This window comes from Aulonocara stuartgranti, assembly GCF_965226115.1.
Source record: "Aulonocara stuartgranti genome assembly, chromosome: 23".
NCBI classification, from domain to species: Eukaryota; Metazoa; Chordata; class Actinopteri; order Cichliformes; family Cichlidae; genus Aulonocara; species Aulonocara stuartgranti.
Genome location: NC_138958.1, coordinates 19,328,296 through 19,348,441, shown reverse-complemented (window position 1 = coordinate 19,348,441; position 20,146 = coordinate 19,328,296).

Here is a 20,146-nt window from a genome sequence, read left to right as displayed (position 1 = left end):
CTTCATGCAAGACAATGCACCATCTCATGCTGCAAGAAACACCACTGCATCATTCACTGCTATCAGCATAAAAGGGGAGAAACTTGTGGTGTGACCCCCAGAGCATAAGTTCTGATCTATGAGAGTGGGAGGCAGTTCATATCCATAAAAGGGTGAGAGACGAGGCAGATTACACACTTAAATGTGTCCGATTGAGATGCTGTGTTATGACCTTAAAAAGTTCCACTCATGCTTAAACACACTCTAGTGTGGCTGAATTACAACAATTATATAAAGATGAATGTACCAACATTTCTACACAGTTGCCAGTTATCGCAAACACTTAATTGCAGTTGTTGCTGCTAAGGGTGGCCCAACCATTTAGCAGGAAATCGCTTTTCCACACATTTTTCCCCCTTGATAACAAACACCTTCATGTAGAAGATGTGTCTTGTTTATTTGAAAAATTATTCTGATATTTAAATTTGTCTGATGATCTGAAATATTTAAGTGTGACAAAAATATTACAAAATAGGAAATCAGTAAGTGGGCAAGCACTTTTTCACACAACTGTAGCTTATATAGTTTTCTAGTCTGGTGAAACAAATCTATCCACCATGATTACTGAGTAGCATAAGAACATTACACAATCAACAGGGAAAGTGCTATTTTTGTGATACATAGATATATCTGAAACGTTTTTGTACATTTTTGTAACTTTTCCAGTGTCTTTCCACAGATCCAATACTGTAAAACTCCAACAACATGATCTACATCACCTGGTGGTACTGATACTACAAATCCAACTCCACCTTACACTTTTAGTTTGATCTCCGTATTACCCTTTCTGCAAGTCTGCATTTCCAAGAATGTGCTAGTGGTGTTATAAAACGTCTGTTAATATATGACCACATCTTTTGCTCAGTGGAAATGTTGTAAACTGAACCCTTAAAATCTCAAGCCTTCTCTGCTTTCAGATGCCAACTTGACAGGGTTTTCTGTCTCCCTCTCTCTCTCCCTCTCTCTCTCTCAGTAATACAAAATGCACTTCCATGGTTACATAACTACAGCTTGCAGTTAAGTGACCATGGAAGTGCAGAAAGCTTGCTGTTTTCTCTTTTTTTAACACAATGCCAAACATTCACATGAATATAGAGTGTCACATCATAACTAGATTAAAAAAGTCTAACAATGCTGCTGAAACACCACATGGAAGCCATTTATTTTCTCCCTAAAGATGATATGAATACATTAATATTTGTGGTTTTTAAGTCAAATGTCATTTTCAAAGAGAATCTGACAACAATGGATCAGTAAACAACATCTCTTCAACTTTGAGAGACACCACACAGTCAAAATAAATAAATAAACAAAAACCTTTGGTACTTACTTGATATTGGTCAGAAAATGTCCACAAAATGCATTATATAATTTATTTTCCTGCCACACAAGTAAAGCCCGTAGTCCTCTACTCTGAAATCTAAAGTGACAAGTCTGTTTTCCAAGGTTGACAAGTTGGTTGCAAAATTTGAAAAGCAGTAGATAGAGTCTGAAGAAAAACTGTGGCGGAAACATGTTGACGTTGTTGTTGAAGTAAACACTAAAGTAAAACACTAGGAGAAAAGTCTGTAAGTTTCCACAAGTGTTGGTTTTAGGTTCAACACTATCTGAAGCCCCACTGGATCAGGTTAAAGTGAAATCTCTCCTCAGCTCTCCTTTAATATCAGTCATGTTCTCTGCATCTGCGCAGAGCAGAACCGCCAACATGATCCACAGAAAAACCGCGATCAGCTTCAGGATCCAGAACAAGACAAAGTCGTCTTAAAAAAGCCTATTACAGTAAAGACTATTAATTTATTTTATTTTTTTCGGTGGCATCATTCGGGTTGGGAGTAGATCACCCTTGGCTGGAAAAGAACAGAAGGAATTAGTACAACAAGGTAGTAATCTCAGGAACCAGCACAGACAAGCACAGGAAATCAGGAATAAGGGAATATACTAATGAAAAAAAAATGTTAACAAAAGTAAACAAAACAAAAACAAAATGTTCCAAGTTTGTAAGATTAGCACTCACAGTTCCATTTCATTTCTTAGTAATAGCAGCAATTGCTTACCGGAGCCTGAACCACCTCTGATTCATCAGAGATTTGAACTGAAACATTATCCCCCTGGTTGCTGCAGCCTTTCCTCTTCAAAGACAGCGTTACAAAAACAATCCCTGCCAACAGATCACTGGGTCACTTTACCTTCAGACTCACATTAGTACAAGACGTCTCGTGACGAATGAACAAATCTGATCTTTAAACTCTGAACAGCGCTGAAGTGAACTGTTCATGATGCAGAGATCCAACTTTATGCTGATGATAAACTAGTTTCTGTGTACAGCTGCAAAAAATATCTTACAAGAGTTAATTCAGAAAGGGAAACATCAATCTTGTCTCAAGTTAAGTGTGTCCAACACTATACTGTTGTTTTTGAAATATCTCTAACCTTTAAGATCTACTCATGCTACCATCTTGGCTTCCACAGGAGTTACAATATGTTTTGGCTCTGGTGAATATTGGCTGTGTGACAGAAGCTGTTTGTGGACCAAGTATGGCCCAGTTAAACTTATTTACCGTAACTAACTCACCAAATACTAGAATTATGGCAGCATTAACTGAAAGAGGTATGATGAGCTGACTCAGTCTGCAGTGGTTCTGTAGGTTGCTGGAAGGCAGAATGACATCTGGAAAAAGTATGTGAAAAAAGATTACATTAATACATTTTAAATTTATGTTTACAAGTCATCAAGGGTTTTTTTTTACTGTTGCAAAGTACTGTAGTAAAACCCAGTTGTTCACATTTCCAACAAACTTTTCAAAGATTAGGTCGCAGTCGAATCCTTTTCACAGCTGGGGTTCTATTGCACTGAGATGAGCCGTCGGAGTCTAACCGCCAAATAACTATCAAAATTCTGTTCATCAGTAAATCTTCTTTATTCTTTGGTCTGTAAATGGTCTGTATTTTGTATAGCGCTTTACTTGGTCCTAAGGACCCCAAAGCGCTTTACACTATACACAATCAACCACCCATTCACACACACATTCACACACTGGTGATAGCCACAGCCGCCCTGGGGCGCACTGACAGAGGCGAGGCTGCCAGACACTGGTGCCACCGGGCCCTCTGACCACCACCAGTAGGCAACGGGTGAAGTGTCTTGCCCAAGGACACAACGACCAAGACTGTCGGAGCCGGCGCTCGAAACGGCAACCTTCCGATTACAAGACGAACGCCCAACTCTTGAGCCACAATCGCCAGATTCTTTCTAATAATCTCTCCAGATTGAAATACTATGTGAAACTGGCAAGATTTGTAGACACTGAAAACAAGACGTAGAAAGTTTCTGTGAAGCAACCTGAACGTTTAAGGTCAAGGTCAAATGTATTTATTCAGCACATTTCCAGACAGACAATGCTGCAAAAAGTGCTTAACAATATAAAAATGCCATTAAAAAGACACAAAACAGTGAGTTAGTGAACAGCCGTAGACACTGGAAGAGACTTTTTTATCAGTGATATGGGGACCAGAGACTGAGAAGGTCAATGAAATATGGCAGCTTAAAGTAATAATGGGCAAAGTAACTCATGGTGAAGTGGAAACCTCTGAAACTAATCTTACCAAAGAGGCCAGTGAAAAACACAGTCGATCAACAAAGATCCTGGTGTCAGAGACAACCACAAGGTTTGCTTTTGTATTCATTAGATTTATTGGAAAAATTAGACATTTCTGATTCTCAGATCACATATAGATACTAGTAAAAGAACTCTCTGTGTCCTATTTAAATGTACTGGGTAAGTGTCAGTTTTCATTGCATAGAGTAAATCTTGTAAAGGGTTATGATTTAATCTAACCTATCATTCCCAAACCTATCAACGTGTTCTGCAGAACATTAGCAATGTGAACGTGAAAAGGAAAAAACAAAATAAAAAGTGACATCTAAACAACACACCAAGATCTCAAACAGAACAGAAATGATAAACTATCACCTGATAAACTCGTTACTTACTTTTTCTGTCATATGGTGGACTCCAGTGCATATCACCACTTTATCTCGAGGTGTGTTTAGAGCCAGTACACAGTAACTTTAAAATGGACAGTCTTTATAACATACAAAAAAGAAAGCAATTTTGACCTGTGAAACTTACTACATGAGTTAATTTCCTCATATGTTCACTTTAGCACTTGCTAGTGCAACAGACAATAAGAGGCCGGACATAAAAACAAGATAAAAACAATTTGCTAGAAATAATCAAAAAGCCTGAACATTAGGTTCAGTCAAATAAGCTTTTTCTTTTAATGTTTTGGAGACACAGACGAGGGAGAAAGTCGCAACAAAATACCTTTTTTCTTTTTCTACAACAGAAGTCAAGCCTGCAGTTTTCTGCTGTGAAGTTTGAGTTTGTTTCCTGTGATTGAAAACATGATTTCAAAATCAGAAGAGCAGTAAGTAGCGTCTGTTAGAGACATGCTGTGTCTTGGTTCCATTCTGCACCTTTGCACAGAGACTGTGGTGTTGACCGACAAGAGCTCTACACTTCTTTCTGAAAATGATGACTTGGGTGTTGTACCCACAAACACCTCAAGCCTGACAGGAAGTGAAACTTTTTCCATCTCCAGACAGTACTGTGCAATTTGGGTTAATACTGTGTTTGACTGACTGGATCCTTCAGGTGTAAAGTTGCATAGACTTAATGTCATGGGCCTGGGTCTGTGTACCCAGAGATCACGGGTTTTTTTTGGGCTGGCGATCCTCGCAGGTCATCCTGGGTCTGGGTTAGGCTTACTCAGCTCATGTGTTTTGTTTTGTGCTTGCCCGCTGCTTGCAGGGGTATGTGTGTGTGTAGGTGTATTTGTTTCCGGTAGGCCGGTTTACAGGCACTGTGAGGCCTGGTGAGTGCTGGCCAAGAGGCCAGGAGACTGCCACACCTGAGGAGGATAATGACACACTCCTCAGCTGGTCAGCCTCGTCTGGAGGGAGCTACTTAGGAGAGTGGCTGAGCTCTCTTTGACGTTGGATCGTTGTGTGGGAAAACGGAAGGATGAGCAAGCACAAGGAAACAGAGAGACAGAGCGGAGAAACGGACCAACGTCATTGGGGGAGAAACTGCACGGGATTCAGGGACACGTACTAACTTGGAGCACGCCCAGAAGACAGCTCATGTGTTTTGTTTTTGCACTGTAAATAAACGCACTGCTTTCATTGAAAGAGTCTGGCATTTGGGTCCTGCATTTGCAACCCTGACACTTACCTGCTACTATGGCCTTCCTAACCTCAGAAGGAAAGAAGAAAGAATAACTGCCTACAAGACCGGTCTGCACACTTTACCTCACAATAGGAAAACAGACTATTTCCTGCAATACTCTTGCTGCTGTGTATTTACTACATCTGCAGTTGTGGTAAATACCTGCAGCCTGGAATGTGTGAAGATGCAGCATATATTCCATTAATGTATTTTCCACTCTCTCATTTTACAGCCGTATTCTCCACAACCCATTGGCGCCCACTTCAGTCATAACCCTAAATGCACACATCTAGATCCACCCACTTCACTTCAGTAAAGTTAACTTCATCTGTCACTGAATTTCATCATAATCTCAAGAAATGATCTGTGATCATTACATCTCAGCCGGTCTATTCCTTTGTTGATATCATTAAGATTTGTTTCAGATAATTTCAATATACTGAATGCTTAAAAAAAACAATGGCAATGGAGACTTTAGACTGTAACTTAATTTACAAAAATGCATTAAAATGAGGCAAATGCATTTTAGCAAATTGTACATTTTAAATCCACCCAATTGAGAGATAAATGTGTATACTCAGGCCACCTTACAGAAATTTAGAGCAGAAAAGGTAAGGCAGCTGTTTGAATCGAATTTTCACTTACCTTTTATTTTAACTGCTTAACATTCATTAGGTCTCAGTTACCTCTTTAAAGAAAGCAGTATAATTAGTCTTAGATTCACATGTACCCAATTTACATCCCCAAATGGAAACATAAAGAAAGTTAAGATAATTTATTCCTGGAAACAGAACTGATACGAAGCAGTGGGTGACAATGTCCTTTGTGAAACCACAACAGATGAAACATAAACTTGTGAGAATGTGTCATAGGCTGGTAAAGGAAAATATCTTCCATTTGCAATGCACTAAGAGTTTGGTTATTCTTTTAGAAACTAGATGATGTCACCTTTCAGATACAAACTCAGACAGATTGTGGTCTTACATATTTTCTGTCCAAAGCCTTTCAATATGGGTATAACCAAAGAGGCCAAAATCCCACGGCTGCACCTGCCGTTCAGCTCCCTTTTTCTAGAGTAAGTGCAGAGACAAAGATGTGGCCACATAAACCGGACCTGAGATGCTACTCTCAAGCTGTGCACTCCTCTGGAAGAGACTGTCTGGTTGGAGTGAACAGAGTGAAACTTCTGGTGATAACACATCTGCAGCCTGATGTTAGCTAAACTGAGAAGACCCACAGGCAGCATCGATGACTGAGACATCTATAAAACCAGGTGGATGTTCACTTTAACCACAATTTTTCCCCAATGCATTGGTTTTAAGTTCAAGATATTTTGATGGTACAAAGAGACAATGAGTCTGTCACTTTGATAGTACGAAAGGGGGAGTGGGCATTTTTGTTTTTGACGTGGCCAATCCGAGCAGGGAGCTGTTTCTACATGCACCCTATGGTTTCCTTTGCAAAAAATAAGTGCTGCCACAAACCACCACCTCACATAGGCACAACTAACAAAAATGATCCAAATGTAGACATTTTATCTATTATCCATGTGTCACCTCTGCACCAAGTTTGAGATGCAATCAGTCTTTTCAAAATATGCTTTACTGCTAATGGATCATAGGCCTGAAGAATAACTAATCCTACAACAATAAAGTTAAATAAACTGTGGTTCTTACCTGAGACAAGGCGAAAAGTCTCCACAAACTGAATGCTGCCTCCTCTCTTGATGGCACAGAAGTAAAGCCTGCAGTCCTCTGCTGTCAAGTTTTTAATCACGAGTTTGTTTCCCAGGATTAAAAATTTGGTTTCAAAATCAGGAGAGCAGTAGGTAGAGTCTGCTGAGGAAAATCTGCGGTTGATACATGCTCTGAACTGACTGTGGATCTCCATGTACCAGTGTGGGTCTGATGTCTGATTGGAGCAGGTTAGAGTGACATTGGTCCCCAGCTCGTCTCTGACCTCGGGCATGTTCTCGGCCTCTGCACAGAGCAGAAGCACCAACAGGATCATCCACAGGAGAACCATGATCAGCTTCAGCATCCACAACAAGACGGAGTCGTCTGAAAGCAGCTCAGCTCTGATGAGTTAAATGGTGACTCTGATCAGCGATAGGAAACCTCAAACACCAAGTAATTTATAGGACATGTTGACATCCAGCCCACAGTTTGGGTTAGTATGATGTCACAAACCAAGACCCACAGCTGAATGTGATGCACATCAAAACCAATTACAACACTGTTTTACTTTAAATGAAAGAAACCATAGAACTTAAACTGGTTTGTGATCAGTAAGTCAATGCAGACAATTTTGTGTATTGTTTTCTCTCCTCCACTACTGTGGGCGGCAATGTTCATTTTCTCTGCTGTTTTTGCTTGTGGAAGCTGCAGGTGGAAGCTGATCTTTGCTTGGAAACTGAATGGCTTTTGCTATATATTGCCCCCTGTCAAGCCTGGCTGGGGCCCTGACTGTTTCCTGTTTCTAACTAAGTTGTGTGTTTAGTTGTGTATTGTGTGTTATAAAGTGAGTTATAAAGTGTATCAGTGTTTCAGTGATTAAAGTGTCACCTTCAAGTACTGAAACATTAATATAACATGAACCACACCCCCATATAGTGGTAGTAGTACTATCAAGTACTACATGAGCAGATGAATAGAATCAACCTTTTGGGAGACTGATATTACAAATCCAACTCTGCGTTATGCAATCATTACTGCTATGAAAACTACAGCTCCTACTACATATAATCCTGGTTATAACTTAACATAGTCACCTCTAGTAGTCATAGTCTTTTATTACATCTACTACAGGGGTACTACTCCATTTACAATATTTTTTACTACAATTACTGGTAATATTGCTGAATTTAACTAGGTGCCAGTGCAACAAAATGATCCCTTTAAATTTCAAATACTGTTCAAAGTCTGTTTGTCAGTACAAAATGCCCTTCACATGTTCAAATGACTGCTGCTGTTAGGAATAAAATTATTACATAAAGCTGTTTTTATTATTTTTATATACAAATTCCTGTGTGCTCATTAAAGAGTTCGCACTCTGTGTTTTTGAGGGTCAAAAGCTTCATCAGTGCTATAACTGAATTGAATTATTGTGATGTGATGCAGTAGCGCAGACGGTTTTGCAACATGCTTACATATTATAACTAGTCAACAGCCAGGATGATATTTTCTTGGCCAAGGGAGTCCTGACAGAATGTCCCAAACTTAGATAATAAAGAGAATCAGTAGGATAATATTAATGATGAGGGCTAGTCAGGGAGGTGTTTTCTCTCTCTGTCTTATTCCAGGAAAAGGTGCGGATATGAGGCGAGGTTGGACATGAATGTGAATGGAGAGAAGACTCGCAGGGAGACAGCAGGACTGTCACGTTGTATAAAACTGTACGGCCCAATCCAGGCTCATCCTTTTGTGTGAAGACAGATGGCTGATTTCACACAGAGGTCCAGTGCTTTTCACCTGTAAGTTCAACTGCTGAAGCAAATTCAATATTTTAAACCACAGACGTTCTCCTGTACTTCCTTCTGAAAATAAAAAACAAGAACACGGCACAGCTTAAAGTTTTATTAAAGGATAAAACAAACAAATAAAAAAAAACAAAGCACAAAAAAAATCTATATCTACATAAGTTTAAAGTTTTACATAATAACTGTACAGGTATTTTCTAATGATGTTTATCCTGACTTAGTCAGCTTTGTGTTGTAGAGAACAAAAATATATACATATTTCAGTTTTTAGTTTAATGTAAACCAATTATTAACCAATTAAAATGAGTCTGACAGCAACAATAATAAATGATGAGAAAAACAATATATCCCATCCCCAACGTTTGATGAAAGGCAAAGAAATCTTTCGGTGATGTCTTGTTGGTTCAGCTGGAAATCTACGCCATAATTTGGATCCTCTTATCCTGAAAGACAAGACAGTTGCTCAGTATAGGGAAGTAGTAATACTGTAGCGGTACTTTTAAGCAGTGTGGGTAGTGACAGTGTTCTGTAGTATTAGCAGCAGATTGATTATTAAAAGAAGTTATTTGGAAATCGTGTTTTGAAGTCTCAACATTTGTGTTTTGGGTCCTGTTATGTATTCTGTTCAAACACTAATAATACTACAAGCTCTAAGCCTGAGGTGAGTCCTGTACAGCTATGGGGGGAGTTATAGACATCAAAACAGTTTTTTTAGAGCAGACTGTAAACATGTTTATTTATCCTGTAAATGCGAATAAAACGTGAAACTTGTCACCTTAAAGTGATTATTGTTATCAAAGATTAAGTGAGCAGTAAATCACTTTATCAGAGATGTCTATGTGATCTGACATCTTTTAACAACCAGAGGAGTCGCCACCTGTTGGTCAATAGAAGGAATACAGCCACGAAAGACTCGGCCTCACTTTTAAGAATTGTTGCCATTTGTGACCATATGACCATAAGTAGTCACAACACCACAGACTGAAAGTAGAATTAGCAGAACATAAATGCAGACTTAGCAATAATGCCATATAAATAATATCAGTTCAGTTAGTGAAGATTTATGTTTCTGAAATTAAAAGAAAAAAAGAAGCATAGTTTCCAATGTTTTTACTTTCTTTTTACAAGTTGTTGTTTACACGTGATTCTAAGAGAGTTTTAGTATTTTGTAAAACATTTATGAAGTGCAATACTTAATTCAGGTCTCATGGTAGTAACTAGTAGTTTCAGCAACAATATTGCAGCATTAGCACCCACAGTTTACTTCCTTTCTCCCCTCACCCCCAACTGGCCATGGCAGATGGCTGCCCCTCCCACAGCCTAGTTCTGTTTGAGGTTTCTTCCTGTTAAAAGGAAGTTTTTCCTTCCTACTGTTGCATAAGTGCTTCCTCACAGGGGGTCATATGATTTTTTTGAGTTTTATCTGTTTTTTGTAATGATGTAGGTTCTTTATATCAGCGGTCCCCGGTACCGGTCTGTGAGTCGTTTGGTATCGGCCGCGAGAGTTGAGGCTCGGGTGTGAAATGTATGGTTTTCAGGGTTTTTATCGGTTTTCAGCGTTATGTTGTTATCATTTTTATCGTTAACTCGGTTTTCCTGGGTCTTTTCACGTGTGCTATGAATAAATCTTCTTTTTTTTTCAGTACTAGTTTTATTTTGTTGTATTTATCCACGACACCTTAAAGGCTGGTCTGTGAAAATATTGTCGGGCATAAACTGGTCCGTGGCGCAAAAAAGGTTGGGGACCGCTGCTTTATATTACAATATTATGAGTGCCTTGAGGCAGCCGTTGTTGTGATTTGGCATAATATGAATAAAACTGAGTTAAAAATTAAAGTGAAGAATCAGCATTGGTTTGCTTACCTGATCAGCTACAGTGTTATAGAATTCTCATAGATGTGATTCGACGGATCATCCAGCTGTGTGCTGCTGTTTTTCTTCCTCAAGCACAGCAGTGTGAAAACCCCACCTGTCAACAGATCTCTAAGTCACTTTACCTCCAAACTCACAGCTTCATAAGCAGTCTTATGATTAATGAATGAAAACGCTTTGCTCTAGAAGTGAAACTCCTAACAGTGTTGTGCATCCAATCAGCAGCAAATTAAAGTTCATTACCATCAACGAATATTAAACTAAAAAGATAAAAGTGAAAATTTTGAACTAAAATAAAAACTAGAACTTAAAGGACATCTTTTCAGAAGTATGGACAAACTAAAACCCTGAATTGTATAACTGAAATTGTATAACTGAAATTGTATAACTGAAAACAAAAGCTTATTTATATATTTACAATATAAAAACAAGACAGAACATTTTCAAACAATAAAAATTATACAGACCAAAAACTCTCTGGAAACTAACTGAAACTAAACTGAAAGTTAAAAGACAAATTCTAAAAATAAAATAAACCTAAGTGTGGTGTCTTTTATATGTAAAGGTAAATATTTGAATTGGTACAAATATATATATGATAAGTAAATCACTATGTTTGGTTTGAATTTGAAGGATCTGGCTGTGGATATTTCTTGTTAAGATCATAAAGTCTTTCAAAGTTATTGACAACAAAATCTATACACTGACCCATTATTAGAATGATGACAGTGGCAACAAAGACAGAGATGATGATAATGAAGAACTGACTCGGGATGCAGTTGTTCTGTGGGTTGTTGTTGTCAGACAGAGTGGCATCTGAAAAAGAACAAAGATGAAATTTAAAAGTTGATGATGAAAAGCTGAAACTGTGATAAAGTAAACACATACAGTTTACACTTGAAGTCCCAAACGTTTATCCTCAAATATTAGACAAAAATGTAGATGATAAAGAAATAGTCATTTCTTTAAAATAGAAAATATTATTTTTGGTTTGCTTTTTTAACAGCTTCAGTAGACAAACTGATCAAATAATGTTTCTAAAACTTGCACAGACACTGCCATGTACAAAATAGTTTTGTTGCAAAAAACTGAAACGATAAGGGCCACACACACAGGTGTAGTAATATAGAGACCAGAGATAGTGGAAGACCATGAAAATATGGCAACATCGTGATAATGAGTAAAGTGACCAATGATGATGTGGATGAGTGTCAAGTTAAACTTATAAAACCTTTAAGGCAAATTGTCTGAAGACAAGTGATGGACACAGCAGCGATCACCAGCGATCACTTCATTTCTCACAGTGAAATATATCTCAAACTCCAGCTGCAGGAATAATCCACACATCCATCTACCTCCCCTATAAACACTGTCTTTTTCTTTGTGGAAAATAAAGACAAGATCCTCCATGACTCAAAAAGTGTTTTGGTGGCCCCCCTCCCTTATTCATTTCATATTTATATTCATTTTCTACATATTCTTTATGTTCAATTTGTGCCCATAATGTGGCATCCCACTTATTCCCAGCTTGGCTATTAAGGCCCCAAAAGTCCCTAGCAATTCCTATCCAGCCTTGGTCGCATATATAGCAACTCTGGATCTATCTCTGTGTCATTCCACTGGAAATACACTCATACTTACTTTTGCTGATCAGTTTTCTAAGGATCTCTATTTCATCTTACCTTCTATTTTTCTAACCTCAATTGCGCAGCACGACAAACCACTGGTTTGTAACTGTCCAGCATGCATCACATGTATGAAAAGCTTTATGTTCAGCTCTAGGGGCTCAAGTGAGCTTGTCTTCCACCTTCCACCCCCAGATACAACACAGACGAACTCAGCGAATTAATCTGGAGCCGTGAACAACAGTGGTTTGGATCACCTGTCCTTGAAGGAAAATGTTTTCTCCGGGTCACAAAAGACATGTATATTCCCATGAACCCTGAATATCCGTGAGAGGATATGTTGGGAGTGTGTTTGGAGGACCCAGGTGCGGACACAGGCGAGCAGACGGAATTAACTCCAACAAAAGGCGAGCCTTTATTTCGGCTGGTATACGTGGAACATTAATCAAAGCGGAAAAAAAATAGACTGTGAAACTACTACTTGAAACTCAACTAAGACACTGTGACGACTCTGAACTGGCTGAGTTCTATGATGAGGAGAAGATACACAGACGACGTCATGAGGAACAAATGGAAACACACAGATTAAATACACACAAGGTGATTAGATTAGATTAGATTAGATTAGATTAGATTAGATTAGATTAGATTAGATTAGATTAGATTAGATTAGATTAGATTAGATGAAACTTTATTAATCCCTCGGGTGGGTTCCTCCGGGAAATTCAGTTTCCAGTAGCAAAGCACCGAAAGAAGTTGCATGTTACAGATATGATGATGTGATTATGAGGGGGAGGGAAACACATGTGCAAACAGCTGACACAAATTAACATGATGACACCAGAGGAGAAAGTGGAACTAAAATAATGAACACAGAACACAAGACCTCTTCAAAGTAAAACAGCAAGCATGGAGACTTAGACACGACAACACCAGCTTACCAGACCTGAAACACCTGACAGACAAGAAATGAAACCAAACAGAAAAACAAGGAGACAGATGATAAATAATGGCTAACCTTAACCTCAACTAAAACCTAAATAAGAATAACACACAAACTATAATCACAAACCTAACATGAAAGTCTCAACAATACAAAATAAAATTCTCAATGCCGAGTCAGAGACCCAGCCTGTGACAGGATAACAGGTTGGTCGAGCGTTCCATGACCAATACGAAAACCTTAATTCAAGTTTGGACTAATTAATAAATTCTCCTTTACCATAACCACAACCCCAGTCCAGAAGAACTGTCTTCATGTGACATTGTAAAGGAAAGTCAACCAAGACAGGGCTACAACATCTAGGATGGAATTCAGGGTAATTATCATCCACCCTATGGGCCCTCCCACTGAGGAGGTTCGAACTATCTCAGTGAGCTTGTTGTGCAAGTAGTCCCCCTCATCTCCAGACTCTACCTGTTAATGTAATTGAAGAAGTGTTGAAATTATTCATTACACCACCCAACTATATCCTTAGTTGAACTTAGCAGTGCCCCACTTGCAGTGTACTCTGTGTGAGTAGAGCATGCCAGACCTGTCCACCACAACCACCTGATGACAGAAGAGGATGACAATTCAGCTCCTCTCTTTATGCAGGTATAGAAAACACACAGCTGTAAATCTGATGATGAAATTGCAAAATCAATCATCAGTCTGCAACCTAGGATGTCCTCGTCCTGTGTGCACTTATGAGCACCTTCACACCTTCTGAAAACAAACAACATTCAGGACCCATTCGTCAACCTGAGGGTTCAGGGATACATCCTTGTCGTCAACCAGAGAAAAAAATATAAATACATACAGGCTACAAGCCGGAGAACAGCCCAACAGTCCTGTGGGTCATGGCAGGCCTGGCTCCGGGGTGGGACCCAGAGCCAGGTACCCAGTAACCCTATCACAGCAACAAAACAACAGCAACAACAATAATAATATAATCCACAGCAATAAAAAACAAACAAACAAACAAAACAAAATACCAAATAATAAAGGATAAACAACTTCAAACTTCCAAACAAATCCCTAAAACCGTGATAAGGTCAAGCAAAACTGAGATACATACTTGACACGAAGTGAAAAGTGTCCATGAAATGAATGCTGCCATTTCTCTTCCTGCCACAGAAGTAAAGCCTGCAGTCCTCTGTTGTGAAGTTTTTTATTATGAGTCTGTTTCCCAAGATTAAAAATTTGGTTTCAAAATCAGGAGAGCAGTAAGTAGAGTCTGTCGGAGAAAAACTGCGGCCAATACATCCTCTGAGCTGACTGTGGATCTCCATATACCAGTGTATGTCTGAACTCCTGTTGGTACAGGTTAGAGTGACATTTGTTCCCAGCTCCCCTTTGGCCTTTATGTTCACGGCCTCTGTACAGAGCAGAACCACCAAAAGGATCATCCACAGGAGAACCATGATCGGCTTCAGCATCCAAAATAAAATGGAATCGCCTCAAAGCAGCACAGCTCTGATGGGACTGACAGAGAAGTGCTCTGCACTTTCCATTTCCTTCACATAGTGATTATGTTGCATGCAACATCTAATGCCAAACCACAGTTACCAAAAAGGAAATCAAACTTGACCTTGAGCCTACACTCAGCTCAGTTAACTCAGTCTCTAGTTACGACACAAGCGGCAGCAATGATGGACATGAGCAGTACATGACATGACGTCAGACCAGCACAGAAAGTACTGACTCTACTGTAGGTAAAGACAGTACTGGTAATGTATGTTTTATAGTAACAAAAGAAGTAGCATAGAAGGAAAGTCTAAACAAAGGTCCTCACTTCATTATTTCCTTCTTGATCCGTAGTTATTATAATTATTATAATTAACTAAAATCAAACAAAAAAATAGTAATTCTAACAGAATGTTTTGTCCAAAAAATTAAAGACTTTAAAAAAAGAAGAAACAATACTGAAACAATACTATATAGTGTCGAGTGTATGTGTATAAATCAAATGAAATTTAATAAAGAGGAAATGCCCAATTGTCGTCTTTTTGAATGGTAGAAAATGTTAGCTCAAAAAGCATCTGGTACATTTATGCTGATAATGTTTTGGACAAAGGAACATTTTTGCAGTTTTCCTTTTGTACAACACCACAGTAGATTTTAAATTAAACAATTAAGGTTAAATTAAAGTGCAGACTTTAAACTTCAAATCCGGGGGTTTACAAAAATGTGCGAATTACAAAACTTCAAGTCAATATTAACTCCACTTTGAAGGAAAATTGTAAAGTGTAAATCTTCTGAATACAACAAATAGAGAAATTATAAATATATCACAAAAGGTAAAAATACTGGCATAACTACAAGCAGTGCCCGTTTATTTAAGGTCACCTTAAATAGTCCCATATTTCACTCTGGCTTGAAAGTGTCTATAAGTCCGTTAAAATTTTCAGTTGATCACTATTTAATGTTATACAAATTTGTGGCAATATCCAATTTATTACTGACTACTACGCACCCATGTTTATAATACTGTCTTTTTGTTTTATAAGTAATTCAAGTTTAGGAGTAGGGTAGGGGTGAAAAAACACATTTCCTGAATGCCACTGACGTTTGAACTGCTCTGGGCCATGGATGAATGTTTGGCTGAACATCAACTCTGGTGACTCTTGTAAGTATTATATCTAAATGACATAAAGTGTTGAGTTTGGATTGTAATGTCTGTGTTGAACTTCCACCCTTCACAAATACCACCCTCAACTTTATTATAAAAATTTTTTAAAAAAAGGGACAACAAGGAAACCAATTGTGGAAACTAGCTCAAACTAAACTGACTGTCTTGAAAAAAAAAAACCAACCCAACATTCTATAAAAATTAACATTAATGAAAAAACACATAATTTGACAACAACAGCAACTTATTAAAGAATAACTTGGTCAATTCTGTTAAAGTCTCAACAATAACAGTTTGGTCATTGTATATTGTATGCCCACCACAGCTCTAAGCCTGAATTGATACAATGACACTCCACCCCCACCCCCCAACATACAGCTGTCACGATGAGGGAAATGGCTATAGTGGCTAAAACCACTGTTTTGTACTAGGATGTCAATTTGTTTAATTTTGCTGTTAAGGTGTTAAGTTTTAAAATTGGAGTCTTTGTGGCTGAATAATATTTGGAGCCAGCTTGAAGTGCACTTTAGAGGAACTGCAGTTATTGTCACTGTTTCAGGATTGAAGGTTGGCACCTATCAAGAATGTAATTCTCTTTGACTAGTGACGTGTCAAACACAGATACCTCTGTTACTCCCTCCCTCTTTGGACTGACAATCATACACAAATAGATTGTATTTAATTAGAAAATTACATTAATATGAAAAAAAAACTATTAAGAGCACTAATAAAAATGTCCTGTCTCAGTGTACTTTCAACTAAAAGGCAAATAACCAAACCGCATAAACATCTAAACACTGATCCAACATTATCCTTTATTGACAGATCATTTGTTCTTACACTGAATACGGCTCCTGGGTTTAATATCTGCACATATGACAAAATAAGCAGCTTCTCTCATTCCATTTCAAACAGGACAGTGGTAACAACAGCAGGCTTTAAGTTTTAGATTTTAAATAGGCTGTATATATTTCAATGGGAGCAACAGGACAATGCAATGTCGCTGAATTTACTACAGAGCAGGACGGATTGTAGGGTAGCAAACATTGTCAGAAAACAAGTTTTCAACACTGCAGGTTACCTGGGTTTTTCAGTTAAAAAGAAACATGGTCTGACTCCTACCTAACTTTATAAAAAATAATTAAAGGTTAAATGCAGCTAATATGTCCTGCTTTAAGCCAGGCACTTACACCTGCGCTCTGCTGCGTCTCAGCCACCATCGCTCTGGCAGCAAGAGCGCTAGAGCCAGAGTAGGGGAGAGGTGAGCTGGAACAAACTATTTTGGGGTTGGGGGGGGGGGGGGGGTGTTATTGTGATGGGCCGAGCAGTGAAGGAAACTTAGGCACAGGTTAAAGTCCAAAAAAATTATTTTTTATTTAACCCAAAAAACATAATTGGTTAACTCGTGCAAAAAGAATCAAAATCTTGGGCCCATAAAAGAGGTCAAAATAACAAACCTCTACTCAAAGTTGACAACACAACTGATAACTTAACCAAACTGACCTCACTTAATGAGACAAAGGGGAAACTTAAATAGTGGCTGATCAGCCCACAAAAACAGGAGAAGGGGTAAAACACACAGTACCTAACAAAACCAAACATAATGAACTCCAATCCCCCCCCCCCCCCCCCCCCCCCCATGGTCCTGAGTTATGGCATGAACCAATTTGTAGTGTTCCTCTAAAGCTCACTCCGCCCCTTTTCCACCTCTTGGCTCCTTAATCAAGGGACTGGAACAGGTGCTACTACGGTAACTCAGAAAACAGAAAATTAATCATACATAACAGTGTAAACTAAAATGTGCGCACTTATTTTAGAATGCAGTGTTATGTGGATATGTGAATGAATTCTAAACCAAAACCAGTTATTTATTGTCCTGTAAATAAATTCCTATATTTAAAGAAAGAAATGTGAATGCAATGTTACTTATAAGCCTCTACACTAACATGGTGGGTATTACCACTGTGTGGCTGTAAGTGCAGCCATCACAGTTATCTATACTTTGTTGTTAAAATGTTACGTCTCAATTAAGTACTGCATGCTTTTTAAGAAATCTTTGGGGGTGCTTTGATTCATTTTGCCCCAAAATGGGCTAAAATCGCCCCTGTTTCAGAGCCAAGTTCAAGGTGTCTCATCTGATCAAGTGGCAACATCTTGTGTCTGAAAGCTGTTAATGCAGAGAAACTCAACCATTTTGACAACTTTAACTATAAACATTAAGTTAAAATGTGAAATGATAAGACACTTCAAGTAGTGTAGCACTACACCTGCATGAACCTTATACTTCTATATATGCTACAGTTCATAGTGAGCCTTATTATTACTGCCGCTATCACTTTATCTAATGTGACCTTTACTGCATCTATTACTAGGTTAATACTTAATTTCCTGTAGCTTTTAGAAATCCTCCTACTATCCATGTTGTTGTCCATAACAAAGGACTATCCAGTAGTTACTGCTATGACTGTAAAATGTCTATTATAACTACAAATACTGAAACTATTAAATCAGAAAGATTGTCAGTCTGTCCAATTAGATGGGGTAATACTGTCTTCTTCGATACAAAATCTACTTATTTGTAAACATGACTACAGGAGCTATCTGTAACATATACATATACATTTACAGAGTAATGCACCATAAGGGATCAATGTATATCTCGAAGGGTCTGAGGGGACTTCAGACACTCTTAGTTGTTGACGTGAGTTTTGAATGGAAAGTTTTGAATAATTACCACATGAAAATAGTTCCCATTTTCCCTGCTTTATTTTTTCAGTTTGGAGCAGAAACAAGCATCAGCATTTTTACTTAAAATTTCCAGTTCTGTCTAGAATTATAAGTACTGCTGTTCTACAGCTACTCCATTTAGCACTGCCACTATTAGCACAAACATAACCATTACTACATCTATTGCTAGGTCACTACTACAATTATTACTATCTGAATTTTTAGCTGTAAATATGTTTTTACTTCTGCCATTGCTATTAGTCTTCTACTACTAGCTGTTACTTTATATAGTATTCTGTAAAATGCCTGTTACTATTACAAATATTACTACTGCCTCACATTACTGCCAAAACTGCAAACAGCCTGCCTTCAAATCTCAGCTTTATAGGGTTTCAAAGTTTCCTACTCAAAATGTGTGAATAGCTTTGGCCTATATCATTTTCATATAAATTTAAAGGTTTGCATCATATATTTTCTAACAGTGCTGAATATACATTAACGTGATGCAATGTATTTGCTACAGAAAAGAAACATGCATTAATATTTTTATTCTTCTAGTTAAATGTTAGCCAATTAAAAGTTACCATAACAACAGCAAATGTTGAGAAAATCTCTCTCTCTCCAACTTCTGATGAAGGTTAAAGTAGTCTTTTGAGTTTTCAGTGATGTTTTGCTGGATGAGACTTGATTGCCTTACCACTTAAATAGAATAGAAGTAATGAGTACAAGAGAGACACAGCACTGTGGTAGTATTTTAAAGTGGACATGAAACATTAAATGCATAAAGGCTATTGAGCCCCGACGAGTTTTTAAAGCATGTTTAGAGCCAACTTTCACTCTGTCAGGACTAGGGATGGGTATTGATAAGATTTTCACGATTCCATTTTCGATTCTGTTTAACGATTCGATTCTTTATCGATTCTCTTATCGATTCTTTTTTTTTTAAAAAGGAGAACACTAAAGTCGATTAGCTTAGAACTTTGTTTTATATCTTCTCTTTGAACAAGATAGAAATTTAGGAGTAACATGGCTTTACAAACCCAACAGTGAGATCTTAAGAGATCCACAGCCTACGGCTCTTCAGTGGGGTGTCACAGGGTCCCCAGGAAAAAAAATTGTAAATGTAAAATAATAAAATAAATATTCTTCTGTAGCAATAACAAAGTATAACATAAATTATTCTGTAGCAATTACACAAGAATATCCAGTAATGTCCCTGCCTACAATTAAACACATTCACTTACCGAAAATCGGGGGCATCTGCTGGCAAATGGGTGCAAGCCTTTGACCACAACCTTAGTCACTGCTCGGTGACATTCGTCTATCCTGGCCTGAAAGGAGACGCTACCGGTAGACTGCAGCGAGAACTGCCAGCATCTGAGCCAGACTCTGTCTCTCTCATCATGGTCACCTAAATGCACAGTAATGGTTTTGTAATAAGGCAGATCGCGCTAACATAATATGCACTGTTAGTTGATTATTTACCTGTCGCATTAACGGGAGAGGACGTGCAAACGTTACCGCTGCTGCTGGGTTGAGATTCACGAGTCCGGAGCGGAATTA